This window comes from Mus musculus, chromosome 10, assembly GCF_000001635.26.
Source record: "Mus musculus strain C57BL/6J chromosome 10, GRCm38.p6 C57BL/6J".
NCBI lineage: Eukaryota > Metazoa > Chordata > Mammalia > Rodentia > Muridae > Mus > Mus musculus.
Genome location: NC_000076.6, coordinates 14094782 through 14111355, shown reverse-complemented (window position 1 = coordinate 14111355; position 16574 = coordinate 14094782). Strand labels below are relative to the sequence as shown.

The 16574-nt window shown below is 40.6% G+C and overlaps 1 protein-coding gene across 23 annotated transcripts in view; it reads right to left on the bottom strand.

Moving 5' to 3' along the window:
* Hivep2 (human immunodeficiency virus type I enhancer binding protein 2) overlaps positions 1–16574 on the bottom strand; it is a 189770-nt gene that overhangs the window by 40023 nt on the left and 133173 nt on the right. For 7 of the 23 annotated variants that reach the window (XM_011243131.3, XM_030244894.1, XM_030244901.1 and 4 more), the window contains one exon: positions 570–691. The exons of 12 other annotated variants lie outside the window; for them this stretch is intronic. The gene's annotated coding sequence lies outside the window, so the exon portion shown is untranslated. Of the gene's footprint in view, positions 1–569; positions 9730–16574 lie in introns of all 23 variants that reach the window. 4 more of the 23 variants (XM_030244891.1, XM_030244892.1, XM_030244895.1 and 1 more) reach the window with 2 other exon arrangements.

The window sequence follows — 16574 nt, the reverse complement described above, 5'->3', positions numbered from 1 at the left end:
GTTAGATTATCTTAGCAAAATGGTAGAGTCATACAGATGGTGTTTAGCTTAATTAAACATTTTATCATCTAAGTATAGTTGCACACACCTCTTAAACCAAGTGCTCAAGAGGCTGAGGCAGGAGGATTGGGAGTTGAAGGCTGGCCCAGGCTCTAGAGTGAGACCTTGTCTTACACTATAGCCCATTCCAAACAAATAATAATCACTTTTTTTCTCAGTTTGTGCTATTCTCTAATTTTTCTTTTTTCCCCTTGCAATTCTCTTTATCCTATCTTTAAGTGTTATTGTGGTAGGTAAACAACTGCTTCATTCCATGTCGTCTTAGCATTAACTATTAAACTAAATATTTGGAGGAACCGGGATAAAGTAAAACGGTTTATTTGATGCCTGTACAACAGTGAGAACAACACAACCTAACAAAGACATAACTTCAATGCATTGCTTTCCCAAGTTTATCTGGGATTATACTGGTGTGTGTGTGTGCGCGCGTGTGTGTGTATCCTGTGAACTGATCTCAATGTCACCAAATATAAATGAAGAATAACTCACAGATGTTAAAGCAGCCTTACCTTCAAGAAGCTTTCTGTGCAGTATTCCGAGGGAGCATAAAAAGACGCAGCAAAGCAGTGGAGACTTCAAAGCTCATTAGGAAAACACCGAGCTAGTTAGGCAATGCCACATGTCGAAAGTACTGAGGTAGGCAGGGAAAGAAGGCATGGATGGCTGGTAGACACGTTACAGTGAAGCAGATAAGGAAAACAAGAGGTGCAGGCTCTAGACCAAGGGATGCAGGCTCTAGAACAGAGGATTCGGGCTCTAGAACAGAGGGTCAAGAACTTCTAGGGGCACTCTTGTCTCTGCCTCCATCTCCTGAGACAAGCTGAGATTACAAACCCTTGCACCATGATGTCTGGCTTCTACTTGGGTTCTGGACTGAGGTCATCAGGTGAAGCAGAAAGTGCTTGTACGCTCTGAACCATCTTCCTATGTCTGCATTCAGCTTTGTCATGAGGGATCTGGGGACTGCTCTCAGTCCTCATACTTGCAAGGTATACTGAGGTATATTGAGGTATATTGAGGGCGATATCTCCTCAGATCCCAGAGAACTCTCTTCCAAGAGCCATTTTCAAAGGTTTGTTTTTACTTCAGAATATGTCAGTTTTATCTGAGCTGGTAAATGCTAATATATCCAACAGTTTACCATCTATGTTTCAATAAAAATCTCTAGATAAAGAACTCAAAGCCAGTATCTTTATTATAAAGAGATTTGAGACATTAATAATTATACAACACACACACAAGCACACACACACTCACACACACACAATTTCTTTATAGCAGAAGCAATTCCCTTTATGTCCTAAGTGTGAAAACTGAGCTGTCCTGATTTCAGAAATGTTGGAGGTTTTAGAAACACGAACCATTATTAATCCTCTGAAATATAAACTCTTTGCTTAATTAAATTAACCATGTACTGTAAGCTCAACCACTTATGAAGCAAACTGACTGAAAATCACAAAGTCATTTGTGACATTGGGGAGATGGCTCAGTGCTTAAGAGTGCTGGCTTTATAAACAGAAGGATGTGACTTTGAACGGTGAATCCCTAAGTAAAAAGCCAGGCTTGGCTGCAGATGTCTGTAAACCCCAGCATTAGGAGGCAGAGAGGGCAGATCTGGAGAATTTTCTGGAAATCCAGTCTAGCCTAAATATGAAGCTTCTGGTTCAGTGAGAGATCTTGTCTAAACAAAATAAGGCAGAAAATGACATGGGAAGACACTTAAAGTCTTGCTCTAGACTTCGAAGGGCACACTCATGCATAAGCATTTTACACACACACACACACACACACACACACAGAGAGAGAGAGAGAGAGAGAGAGAGAGAGAGAGAGAGAGAGAGAGAGAGAGCATTTGAACACACCACAGAGCATATTACAATGATAAGTATAGTAGAAAATTGGTGCATATTTTTCACTAGTAGATAAATATATAAATGTGAAAGAGTAGATGAACTAAGGAATGGGTATGAATTCACTCATGAGTGGGTATCCAAAACATGCACAAAAACCTTTCTTGTTTGGTATCCAAAGAGGAGCCTTCTAAACCCTCGGACATGAGCATGAAAGTGCAAGGTGCTTTGGACCTGCCCCGCTGATCTCTCGCTAGCCCAAGAATTTTATTTTTACTTCAATCTAGACATGACATTTTCGAGCCTACTTAGTGGCCCTCTTTGGTTTAGAAAGCTAACATATAAACTTGTGTCCTCTCTGAAGGAAGTATCTAGTTTGTTTGCTTGCTTTTTTTCTAGGCAAATTTTTGGTCACTAGCATCACTGCCACCATGAAGTACTTGTTCTTTTCTTCTCTCAGCCACATTAAAAAAAATATGAACACACATCTCAGAAAGGGGGGATATTGCAAGAAGCATAGTAAGCACTGTTAGGAAACATTTCCAAAATTGAATCTATTTGTACTTTATAATCATGTTTGGACAGCACAACTAGAAAAACTAATTAGTTTCAGGTCTACAAAAAAAAAAAAAAAAGAAAAGAAAAAAGAAAAAAGGAAACCACCCAAGTATTTTCCTCTTTCTGAATCTTTAACTATAGCATATTGATTCTAGAAGGTTTTACAATTGCAACAGAGAAAGTGCGTGTAAACAATAGAATTCAATAGAAACACGTTATTTTTCCTTCTCTAAGAAATTGTGTATGAACAGTATGAAGTAATATGGACAAATTATATTATCTTTGAGACATGGTCAAGTTTCCAGCTACTGTCAAGTCTCAGCAGGAGGCATGGAAAATATATTTGACATATTCTTGGACACAGATAACTTAGGCTGGCAGACCCCACACCCCAACCTTCTGCAGTCTACTATAGTGTTGGATGAAGATTCTGTTGAGCATCCAAAGGGTTAAAAAAAATCAGATTTAGACACATGTACTTTAACCAGATTTGAGTCCATCTGATCAAGTCTCAAATCTGCCTAATCGGTTAACATACAAGCACTAATGATCCTAAGTGCTATTTAAAATTTAAACAATGAAGAGTCTGGAAACAAAGTGTCATTTTGATTAATCAGTCGTATGTGATTTAAAGCAATCTTGCCTCTCAAGGAAATGTAAACATTAGAGTGTGTGCGCTTTGAATTCCCAGTTGGGGTTTAGTCAACATTAGTGATCAATGCCCAACACGGGCTTTCTGGTGTAATGCTGGTGTTTTTGACACCTATGTAAATCATCACTTATCCGCTCTAGGAGATCACAACAATATGGTAGGCAAAGCAGTTAGTCAAAATGTCCAGGTCCTCAAACGGCATCAGTTGACACAATTTCAGTGGTTCCACGTTGACAGATGTCATTTGGAATTTCATGTTCATTCCTTCTCATGTATCACTTAAAGAAATGGAATTTGCTGGAGACAGTCCTAATAAAAATCCTTTGGGGCTGGAATGTCACTGAGTGACAGGGTGCTTGTCTAACAGGAGTAGGGCTTTGAGGTTGATGCTCAACACTGTAAAGACATTTCAAGAGCCATGGTCAACTTCATTAACATTCTTTCTTCAAAGAAAACAGTAGTAGATAAAAAGGAGATAAAAATAAAGACAGAGAGGTAGGTATGATGGCTCATCCCTAAAAATATTAGGATTTTATAGGTTTAGAAAGAGAGTTAGGGGTTCCATGCTAACCGGGGATATAGAGAAAAACCCTGTCTTATGAAAACAAAATAAGACAATACCAAACCACACAAATAACGACAAACAACAACCCACAAGTATAATAGAAAATTACAGAATGAAGAACTGTGTTGTCTAATTTCTAGGCTTCCTGCTGTGATTTCACTGGAAGACTTAGACAAGATGCCTAGACTAATTTTACTGCCGCATCCGCTCCTTGACTTTTAATAAGGATATAAATTCCTTGAACAAGCAGATCATAATGTTGAACTTAATACCGAGAAATATAATATAAAGAAAAATGTATCAAAAATGCCCTCCACATCCAAAGTTTATTACAGCCTCAACATCTTCCTAATGTAAGAACACATGCAGAAACTGAGACTCAGAGAGAGTAGGCAATAGTCAGCCTAGCTTCTAGAAGACTACATCATTAGGTGCCTTCCAGGCTTCATACTTCCCAGAACAGGGCTATTTCCATGGACCACAATAGACGTAGTTGTCCTGACTCCTCTCATATGGACCAACATTGAGTGAAGCCCTTATCTCTTTTGAGCTTGAGTTTCTTAATATGTAAAATGGACACAATAAAGTTTGTGACCTCACTTCCACACTATGTTGGTAAGTCAAAATTGATACAAAATTGGTAGCCTGTTGATTTAAGTGGGAAAAAAAAGTTAAACCTCTTTAAGTGCCAAGTAAATGTTGCTGTTGTCATTGGTACTGACAAACATGGCAGTTTTCTTTTCTTTTCTTTTTCTTTTTTTGTTTTATTTTTTTTAATTAGGTACTTTCTTCATTTACATTTCCAATGCTATCCCAAAGTCCCCTATGCCGTCCCCCCCATTCTCCTCCCCCCTCCCACTTCTTGGCCCTGGCGTTCCCCTGTACTTAGGCATATAAAGTTTGCAAGACCAATGGGCCTCTCTTTCCACTGATGGACACTTTTCAATGGAGGAAAGTGTAGAAGAAAGTAAAAAAACTAACCCCTAACGAATGATTCTTGTTTCACTGAGGGTACCAAGAAAGTTCTGCCAACACAGTACAAGTGACGAAGCTTTTATATAATAGGCTAATATGATTATTTTACAGCTAATTAAGAGTATAAACCTTCTAAAGACATCTGTTAGCAAGCTTACAGTCATTACACAGTTGTGTAGCTAGCACCAAACCCAGGACTTATTTTTGCTTGCTTTTTCTTAAGGAATTAATGAATGAAACTACATCTCAATAGGCAGTAACAACAAACTGAATTAAAGTATGATTTAACTCTAAATGATTTCATAACCCCTATGTATACCAAAGAAAGAAGCAACTCATCAAAAACAACTAATTTGAACTATTCTCCTCAGGGCACAGTCATTAAGACTATAAATTAGTAGGTGTACACCCAGCAAACGCCAGAGCTAAAGACAAAAGTGCTTTGTGAACATCAGTCCCCCATTGTCTACATATCTACCTGGTATGCACCTATGTCTGGAAAATCCTGTTTTATCAACACCACCAACAACAAAAAGTGGTAATTTTACATCAAACATGAATATTTGAAATATTTCTGAAGTAAGCTCTGAGGAGTAACAGCTGTCAAAGGTGAAGGAAGATTTTTATCCCAAGAAGACACAGGAAATTCTCTCTTGTTTGGATCTGTGAGTGAGAAGAGGTCACAAATCTCTGTCACTGTATCTGTTGGCACAGCTGCTAACCAAGAAAAGAGAGTCGGAAATAGGAGGGATATATATACACACACACACACACACACACACACACACACACACACACACACACATACATACATACATACATACACACACATAAACTAGGGATATGAATGGGTCTTGAAAGTCAGTGCCTTGCCCTGATCTGGGCAGGATCAGCAACCAACAGTACTCCTGTTTGCTAATCCATTCTTGCTATCAAAGGTACCCAAACAAACGGTCTGCCTAGAGCATCTCACACAGGTACAATGGTACTTCCCTCTCCCCAGATTTCCTGTATAGCCTCAAAGAAGGTGTGAGGAGGGAGTTACAGTCATTCGTCTTAGTTGTAATTTTCTGTGTAGCTCATTTTCTCTATCAGAAAGCTATTCTGTTCCTGACTGCTCTGGGTCATGGGTAATTCCAAGAAGGCAGTGGACTTTGAGGGTAGCAATAAAACGAGGCCTTAATCCTCACACACTGTTCACCAGCCAGGAGATGCTGATTAAATGAATGACTCCCCCAACATGCTTCCTCATCTTAAGATAGTTATGATGCCAGAAAGGTGTTTTGAGACTTAAATAAAATGCCACATGTCAGTCATTGGGACAATACCTATCACTCATAATAATAAATGTCATAAACTATTCTCATTCTTTTTGTTACAATGGCAAAGTTAAATTCTCAGAATTAATACCTATAATTCTGGTAAGCTATTTGAGACCTAAGAATAATATGTACATCTATAGTTGAAATGGATTTTGTATGTATGACAGCCCATGTGAATGGGCTTATATAAAATGTACATATTTTGTCTGGTATAGATATAACTTCAAGTATGAAATTGTTTAAGAAGGTATTTATTTAGAATATGTCAGAGTTGTTATTTCTATTGGGGATTTTTTTTTTTTTAATGACAGGATCACTAGCCATAAAATAAACTTATTCCTTGACTTACTGGCAGGAAGGAGTCTTAGCCCTATCTACAGTACCAACCAAGATATTTCTAAAGGACAAAGGGAACTAGAGACCTTATTAGCCCTGAGGAGAGCCATTCTTCTGCATAGAACTAAAATACCCAAGGCTAGAATGGGAGCGTCAGACACCATGCCACCTTAAAACAACTGAAGACGCACATTATTCTGACCCCACAGAATAAAAACCCAACATTGGACAGCAGCAAGCCGCTTTAAAACTCTACAAATTATGTGGAAAAGTAAGAACCATGGAAAATAGCTCCCTCCTTACCAAACATTTCTGAGTCTTCAATATCAGAGTTGTTCAAATAACTTGTGCAAGACAATGTACAACTGTGATCAAAGTTCAAGGTGCAAGAGGAACAGCTGGTGACATCAGAAAGCAAGGAAGCCTTTGGGCTGGAATTCAGACCGTTAGGAAAAAAATAAAAAACAAAACAAAACTTCTTCCCTGCTGTAGACCCTAGCATCATGTGCTAGCTTGAGTTTTACCCTCCTCCTTATGCATGAATGCCCCACATATACAAAATACTTAATGCCAGAAATCCCAGATGTTATTCAAATCCGGATCAAATTGCTAAAGGTTATTTATTCTTAGTATTTTTGTCCAAGAATTTTCCCTGATATTAGATTAAGCAGCAAATATTTTCCCTTACTTCAGACTTGATGTCTGGATGGCAGCATATCTGGGTGGCACCACAAAAATACTGAACGTCTGCATTTGACTGTTGCAAAAATCCTGTCTTAATTGCAAGTGTTCATGTACACACACACACAATCTGCAGCATTTCACCAAGGAAGAGCATCACTGTGCTAGGTTGCTGAAGTGTGTCTCTGTTACTGTAATTTTTAGATACTTATCAACATTCAATTAACATCTGTGATATGATATTAGTCATTATTAACACTTATTAAGCACCTCTGCCTCTGCTGTAAGAAGTGCAGAATTCATGTTTAATAAGGTGGAACACTGACTAACAGACAGCATCTTTACTTGATTTATTCTCTCCTGTGGACCACCTGGTTCCTTTCCACATTGAAATTTCTCATGATTTAGCCTCTATTTTCATATATACCCAGTATGTTCAGGGCGAAAAAAGGCTTCACCATAATGGGCAAATCTATTTCTAAAAAGAAATTCTACTTAATTAGTACCTATTGCATGAGGAAGAATTTAACCTGTGGAGATATTCAAATTTAAAGTCAAGAGATGAAATCTTAGACATGGCTTCTTTTTATATCATAATGGATGAGAAAGAGGACTAAAAAGAAGAGGAATGAGAGTTTTAGGAAGAGAAATCTTCCCAAATGTGTGGGAAGTATTTATATCTGCGGAAACAATGCAAAGGAGCCATTCAATTTTCTAAAACTCAAACTGTCCTTCTTCACTAGGGTTGAGATCTCAGTCCTGACTATGAATGTCACAGGGTGGTCTACCCAGCATCTCTGCTTTCCCTTGAACCCTGTTCTGATGCTGGTTCAGATCAGAGGGGAGAAGGAGACCCTCCCTGGGTCTCACTATGTATGAAGTGAGGTGCATCCAAAGCAAGTCACTTCAAGAGAGCCCACAAAAATGCATTACAGTAAGAGATACAGTGGTGCTGTGATAAAGAACACCAATTCAGCAAGTCCGAGCAGACGTCACAGTGCTTTATCCTTCGTAGTTTTCATGTGAGAAGGTTAGATGGGGTCAACAGCCATAGAAAGAGGAAGGCCAGGGACTGGGGATTGCCAAAACCTCTGTGAGCATACTGATTTTCTTTTCCACTATGTAACCTTAGCCACTTCAACTGACTGAGCACCCTCACTTAAAAATAGGTACACTCCATCCTGCTCTGCCAACCTTGGTTACTGTAAAACTAAAGGAATCTACATGCTACACGAGGGCTCCATCAATGTTAATTCCATCTACAATGAAGGCCACATCAACTCACCTTGCCTAGTAAGATCAGAGGCTTTTTGTCTATGGAAGGAACTACAATGTTCATACAACAAAGCCAACTGACAGCACACCTCTCCATTACATGCTCCACCATGATCCGTGAGTGTGAAGTGGAAATTTCTGGTTTCTTTGGAGACTCAGTTGTGTCACGTGATGTTTTCCTGGAGCCATTGCTGCTGATTCTCTTAATTTCACAAAACATTGCTTGGCTCTCCCTTTTCCTAATATAATCAAGCTTAGTTTTAAGGATGAAAAGTGACATTTCCAGAGAAACAATACAGAAAGCATTATAAGCAAAGTCAAGTTTCCAAAAACAGAATCATCCCCTAATAAGGGAACGTTCTGGAGAGGGGACAGCCATGACAGTGACTTCCTTACTGGAGATGCTTAAAGAAAAGGTAGAGAGCAGAGTGGAGTCCACTTACTGTGCAATTTACTTTGTAAATTCACCTTTTAATATCTAGAGCAAGAGTTCTGCCATTTTCTGTAGCTGAGCTGGATGTTGTAGCATATAACCTCTATTCTGATGTTTCCATACCTATGTGATCTTTTAAGATCAACTAAGATAAGAGACTGATCAAGCATGTGGATGACATGTAAAACATTCATTTGACACAAACTCAGTTACAAACAGCAAGGGCGGCATGTGGTCTTCCAAGGGCATCATCTCAGAAAATGGAAAGCACATGGAAACTTTTGTGGGTTTTTTTGGTTTGGTTTTGTTTTTTGTTTTTTTTAATGCCACTATTTGACCAGGTCAATATTGCCGTGCATTTAATTCTTAAGGAGAGAGATTTATCAAGTGTATATTTCAGATCCAGTAAGAAACTGGTGCACCGCCAATATGTCATCATCACTTGAACTTACAAGTGACGAAATGCTGTCACTCTGGGTCCAATCCAGAGGATCCCTTTCTTTTGCTGGAACTTGCTTCACCACACAAGTTCTCAAAATAGATTCGTTTCTGCTATTTTTCTAACTATAGTTTAAAGAAAGGTTTCACAAAGGCTGGTGAAATAATTACAGTTGCATAGGCAAGGCATATAATTAGTTGAAGACGAGGGTTGAGAGGGGGAAAGACTTCTCCTACACTCTGTGGGTACGAAGACTTAGGCTTATTAAACTGTGAAGCAATTGCTCTTTGTATCTTTCATGGTTACAACCAACAATTGGGTGGAAAACACCCCACAACTATGTATAGACACACACATACACAAACCCTCAGGACACAAACAGAACATGTCCTCCCTGGGCTCAAGTGAACACAGATGCTGGGACTGAAAGTAAGTTCAGCAGTTATCCCAACCCGAGTTGCACAGCTCAATCAGGACAGAACAAAGGAAAAGGCCAGATACTTTCCTTCGGCATTAAAGGCCAGGATACCTTTCTCAAGTCGCCTAGAGGGCCTTCTCTTCTTATGCCTTCTCAGGCAGATTCCTGAAGGACAGAAGGAACACAAACGTTTTCCTTTTCATACAAACTTGTTGAACTCACAAAGATTTCAGCCACTGTAGGATCCCTAAGGTAGGAGTATCAAAAGTTTACCTGCTTCTCCACTTTCTTTTCATTCCTGCATCCAGTTGTGCATGACACGGTGTACAGAACTCAGGCTCCGACTTTAATTGCACATGGAAACATAACGCCAATTTATTTTTATCCAGCAAGCACAGATTTTAATTGGAAGAATTTGCTCACAGACTTAGCAGTCATGCCTTAGTAGCAAAGAACTCACAGGACGTGTGAATAATTATAAATATCACACATGGCGTGGCCTGGACAGCTTTACTAATTTGCAGACAAAAAAAAAAAAGTTACACAGGTGCTAAAACAGGTTGATGGATCCACCAACATAGAGGCTGTAAGGGGCACGGTACAGTGAGGCTCATGCTTTCCTGACCTAGCCTGATCCCAAGATAAATGTCAAGAACATCAAGGTTCACAGCTCTTTTCTTCAGGGGCAGGTAATGAAGATGGGGGGGAGGGGCTTGGCGAAGAAACAAGAAGAGCAGTGGCCAAGAGTCAAATGGAGAGTGAAATTCTGATTTCAATGTGAGTCAGCTGAAGAAGAAACTAAGCTGGCCCAGCATAATGGCTGAAAGGTCTGGGCTCGCTTCTGCCTGGGTTGACTAGGAGACCTTTGTTTAAGGTATCAAGAAAAGAGTAAGATAAAAGCTGTTTGACTGAAGGTTGGATGCTCTGTCCAGCCCATCAAGGACATACAAACTGAATATTCCAAAGATGGTCTGAGGGGACAGGAAAGAGGGGGGAGAGAGAGAGAGAGAGAGAGAGAGAGAGAGAGAGAGAGAGAGAGAGAGAGAGAGAAAAGCAAACTAACAGCATGTACCTGAATGTATGACGCTCCCACCTTCATGCACAGAAATTCCCAGCCATTAGTCCAGATACTTATTTTGAATAGAGTTTAACAAGATGAATCCTTCCAGTCAGACTTCATCAGGGCCACCCTTATCCATAAATAAATAAATAAATACATGTGCAGAAACCCCTTAACAGCATAGCAGTAAAATCTAGTGAGGCTATCTGCTTTCTAAGATGAATTAAATGCCAAGTGGACACCTGACAAGATGAGATGGGCCATAAGCAAAGGTGTAGCAGGTGGACTGGTAATGTCAGCAAATGCTCTAGAAGAGCCTAAGGGGCCGGAAGTACACGGTGCATCACCCTGGGCCACTTCTTCTAGCTGGTCTCTGCACAAGAGGACAGGCTGTGCTTCTTACAGAGAGCTAGGGAAGCAAGCTGGAAGAACATCTCCTTCTCAAGACGCTCCCTGCCCCGACATTCCAGCCACCCTCTGAGAACATCATGGTGAGGTGCCAGAAGTCCCTCCACCTAACACAGGAATCTTTCCACGGGCCTTGCTCTTCATCGACATGGAAGAGGGGAGTGGATAGGCCGTGAGAACCTTCTCTCCTCCAGGGCTTGCCAAGTAGAGCTGAGTTCTCCAGGAAGAGATCTTCCAAGGGTCTCCCGGGTGCAGCTTATTCAGAACACACCCCCCTAGGACTGTCCTTTATAACCAAAGCCTGAAGTTGAATTTGTCATAGAGCCTTTCCATACACAGTTCATTCCCCAATCCAGAAATCATATTTAGGTATATGAACACATACAAAATATTTGTTCTGTTCCATGACCTACGACAGTCTCTTCCAGAGAAGTTTATAGGAAAGAACCTACAAAGATAAGTAAGAGATAGGACGCGGCCTTGGGATGTATTCCCGGAGAAGACAGAAGTAAATTTAGTATTTCCTGAACACATATAATTTGGCAATATGCTTAACTTTTTAAATACATCACCTCATTTATTTTTCAAAATAATTCTGGAGTCAAATGGTATGTTCCCAAATTTCATGTAAGGTTTATAGTGGTTAAATAACGTTCTACGGTCACAGTGATTTTAAGGAGCTGGCATGGGAACCAGGTACACCCCACCACAAAGCCCCCGATCTTACTCTTCGTAAGCATTAGAGTTATTCACAGGGAGAGCGTGTGTATTTCTTGTAGTGGTAATCAAAGTTGGCTCAGCAAAGGACAGTGATGTTAAATACAGCCCTTGACAAGCTGACTCAGGAAGACTCTAAATGGCAGAGATTGGAGGGAAGAGCTACCCAGGTGGCAGAACAATACAGCACTAGCCAAGAGCTGGCAAGGGGTAGGTTGTAGGCAGAATCAGCTTGGCTAAGGCATCGGAACCATGGACTAGAAAGGTCAGCTAAGGCCAACGTCCCCTTCATGCTTTATTTAGCCAAATAAATCCTCAGTTTGTGTGCCTCAAGTACATTCTCCACTTTATTTGCACTGGGGCCCATCAGGGCACACGAAGCAAGATAAGCATGGTGCCTCATGTAGCCAGACTCTGGAAGAGGTCCTACGTATCATCCAAAGATAGTGACATGTCAAACTGTGCCTTGATGTAGTCCTAGAAATATCCCTGTACACTGAAATGACACAAACTAACTTTGCTTTTTACCATGGAGATACACAGAAGGAAAAGCCCACTTCAAATCTGTGGCTGGATACCCATCATCTAATAAGAAGGTCAGCATTGTAATCGTATATACCAAACAATAATGCTTTGGGTGTGCACATACGTTACAGAAGACTGATCGTAGCCATAACACAGTGTTGGGGATTACTGAAGGGATGTGGGTTCAAGTCAGGAGGGAGACTACACAACAGCCAGGATGTGTGCTAACTGGAAGGCAGCTGTGGTAAAGAACACCCATGCTGAGACCCTCCAATACAGTTCCTCATGCTGTGGTGACCATGAACCATAAAATTACGTTAGTTGCTAAATCATAACTGTAATTTTGCTAGTTATGAATCATAGTGTACATATTTGTGTTTTCTGATGGTCTTAGGTGACTCCTGTGAACGGGCCTTTCATCCCCAAAGGGGTTGTGACCCATAGGTTGAGACCTTCTGGGCTTGCACGAGGAGTAGTTCAGCAGTTAGGGCTGTGTACCACTCTTGCAGAAGACCTGGTTTCATTTCCCAGGTCCTATACTAGGAAGCTCACAACTGCCTATGACTCCAGATTCAAGGAAATTTAATGCATCTGACCCTCATAGGTAACACACACACACACACACACACACACACACACACACACACACTTTAAAATAATAAAAATAAATATATTCTAAGTAATATAAATGCTGACTAATTGCTCCAAGCCCAGAGGGTCAAGTTTTAGGAAAACTGATTGGAGTCGTTCAGGAAACTTCATCACATGTTGTTCCTTCAACCACAGGGCTTACCTAAAGATGAATCTCTGAACTCATCACTCTTCTCAAAATCTTTCAGTGATGCTCCATTCTCACAGAAGTTCCAAAACTCAGGTCTACCCCTGTTGATTCTTTAGTACTTACTGTACGGTTTCCTGCCCAATCAACCTAGTCTTCCATCTTCTACTCTAGCATCTGCAGCTATAGGAAAATGGTTAAGCATGGTGCTCAAGCACAAACAGTCTTTCCCACCCCTGTGCTTTGATACGAGCATGGGGCCCTGTTCATTTTCTTTTTCATGACCATCATGATCTATTACAAACAACATGAACATAAGAATTGGTGTATGTGCCAGACACACCCTTGAAACCTGGTGCATAATGAATGTTCTGTCTGTGTATGTTGCCTACGTGGCAGACGGAACGGATGACTATGATAGACGGATGGATGAGTGGTTGGGTGTGTAAGTCCGTCTGCTGTTAATAACTATTCCCCTGTCAATATGCCATCGCACATCTATCTTTTATTAGGAAACTCCATATTCTGTCTTCTTTTATGAATGCACAAATACAGTTTTCCCCTTTCTTATTAAGAATAAAAGGCTCAGGAAGGCTGAACTACCTTTGTGTAGCCCCTTTGTGTACCCCCTCTCAAAATCCAACACCTCACACAATACATGCTTAAAATATTTAAAGTAGTATGGTGCCTAACACAGTGGTTCCCAACCTTCCTAATGCTGAAGTCTTTTCCTACAGTTTCTCACATTGTGGCGAACCTCCAAACCATAAAATTTTCACTGTACTCTATAAGTGTAATTTTGTTACTGCTATAAATCATAATGTAAATATCTGTGTTTTACGATGGTCTTAGGTGACCTTGTGAAAGGGTCCTTTGATCCTCCCTCCAAATGGCTTGCAACTCACAGACTGAGATTCGCTGGCTTCCGTAATGCATTAAATGGCCATGGCTGAGGCTGTACCCATTGTCAAGGTTGGCTTCCCAAACCAAGTTCTCAGATTTAACAGTTGCCCTTTTGCCAGAGATAATGAAGGCCATTACTCTGTCTGCAAGACTCCACTCAGGCATCATCTCCTCTTGCTCTCTTCTGAGGACATTCCCATCTTCACACTGTACCCCAAGACCCTGGGCCTTCCCTCTCAATGCTGAACACACTTCCCAGCATTCAACTGCAGTTTCCTTGGTCATCTACAGGGGCACACGAGTCATCTTTCTTGTTCTTCAGCAACTTACTATCCCTAGAACGCTATTTGCCAAACACCTGCCTCTCAGTGGCAGGGGTCTAGTATTTTATTTTACAGAGACTTAGCCAACATTATGAATTTTATTATTATGTACCACATGCAATCACTGGGAATAAACAGAGATTCACTCTTAGTCTTGTAGGGGAACAGAACTTGTCCCACAGTCAGACAAACACATAGTGGAGGAACATCAGCTCTGTGGCTTACTTAAGCTATTATCTTAAAGGAACATCTTACCCTCTCTACATTGATTTCCTCATGCCTCCCTCTCCCTATGGGGTACCAATGCCTACACTACAGTGTATTGTGAGGATGAGAATTATGCAAACCAAGAGCCTGACAGTTTCTGGAAATTGGTCGTTGCTATATAATGACAGTAATTATAAGTACCACATTATGAGTTCATGTAAAATAAATTTTGAGATCAATATTTTAACTACTACATATGTAATAACTCAAATTTTAAAGCCATGATGAAAAGTTAATCCAGGAATATCATACAGACACAGTCCACATAGTTGAGCTGCAATTATTTACTCAAACTGCCTGTCAGGAACCTTGATGTAACTGTCATGGCTACAGAAAGGAATACTCAGGATGTATTGATTCATAGAAAAAGAGACAATATATGACACAAGAGATAAGATTACACAGACCAAGTATGATTTCTTCTTCATGGTGTTCCAAGGAGACTGAAAAAAAAGCCAACAAGGAGGAAAGATGGTCTTTCCTCTCAACATTAAATATTAAAGCAGTTCGATGAGAGCACTATCTCCCAGGAATTCTTCCACAAGCCTTTCTCAGTACTCATGCCTCCGGACTATGTAAGTGGTATACATACCCTCTGTCAAGAAAAGCCTATACTGACCCAGCCCCCAGTAAGACTCTAGTGTCTGTCTGTCTGTCTGTGTAAACAAATCTTATCATCTTTGAAAAAAAGAAAAATCAAAACAGTCTCAGGAAAATCGCATGTTTTCATGAGGGGTGTGTGTGTGTGTGTGTGTGTGTGTGTGTGTGTAAAGGGAGGAGGGAAGGAGATAGAGATGTAGGGAGGGGGGAGGGAAGTGAGGGAAGATAGCATTCCAGCATGGCTTGACCTCAGAAGCATTGTAAAAGACAAGTCATTAAAAATGCAACATGCAAGTCCCTCTGCTGCAGAATGCAAAAAGGTTATTGAAGTCGAAATAATCACTTGGGGTCAATATAAGAAACCAAGCTTCATAGAAATAGGGACTAGCAGGTTATTTGCCCAAACCATAGCATTTGTATTCTCTCTAAATTCAAGCGTTTTGTGCAATAGCTAACATTTCTTGCATGTCATAAGCCTCCCTGGCCATAGGATACAGCCATGTTGAAGACTGTCATCTTGAGAATAGAAAGAGAGAGCTATTGTTTTCAAGCACCCCAAGTTCAGCAGTGAATTGAACTAATCTGACCTTTAGGTTAAGAGCTCCCAAACACGCAGTTTTCAGGACCAAGTGTTGCATCAACGGGATGAAAATGTTTCCTAAGAATTCTCTCCACACGGATTTCACAGATCTCTCTCCCAGAGCTAGGTGTGCGTGTTAAATTAAACTCTATATTTAGCAATTTCTGACAGCATCTTAAATTCTTCAGACTTAACAGGTAATATATAAATAGGTAAATACTGCTAACATAGGCTCTGATTCAGTGTCACAACAGCATGGAGAAGGAGGAGCCTGATTTACTGACCTGAGTAGGAACAACAAGAAAGATAGGAAACATAGCTCTCAGGACAGTCAGTCCTCTGGTGACAAGGGATCTATGTCACAGGATGGGAACACACGTGGAGACCTGTAATCTCCATGCATGAAGGGCTTCTAAGATAGGAGGCCACGAAAATAAGAAAGGGTCTCAGGGAGACAAACCTTCTACAAGGAGGCCACCAGACAAGGGACTCAACTGTCTCCTGATCTAAGTTTGCATACAAGGAAACTGCTGCTAAGGGAAGAACAACCTGAAAATACTAAGAATGAACAATGCCCATTGTTCAGAGGGCTAAACCATTTTTCTGCTTCCACAGGCCAGACCAGTAAAGCTCATATTATGTGAGGCATGTATTGGGTGAGCACTGTGAGGGGTCTTGCCCTGACAGTGTGTGTGTGGGTGGGTGGGGGGGGGGGGATCCCAGGGAGAAACGCTGCCTGTGGAAGAAACAAGCTCTTACACACATCTGAACTCTACCCCCACAGAAAGCTGAAAAGGACTTTAGGAATGCAAAAGTTGAGAATTTAACAAGGAAAAACTCTGACCCCAA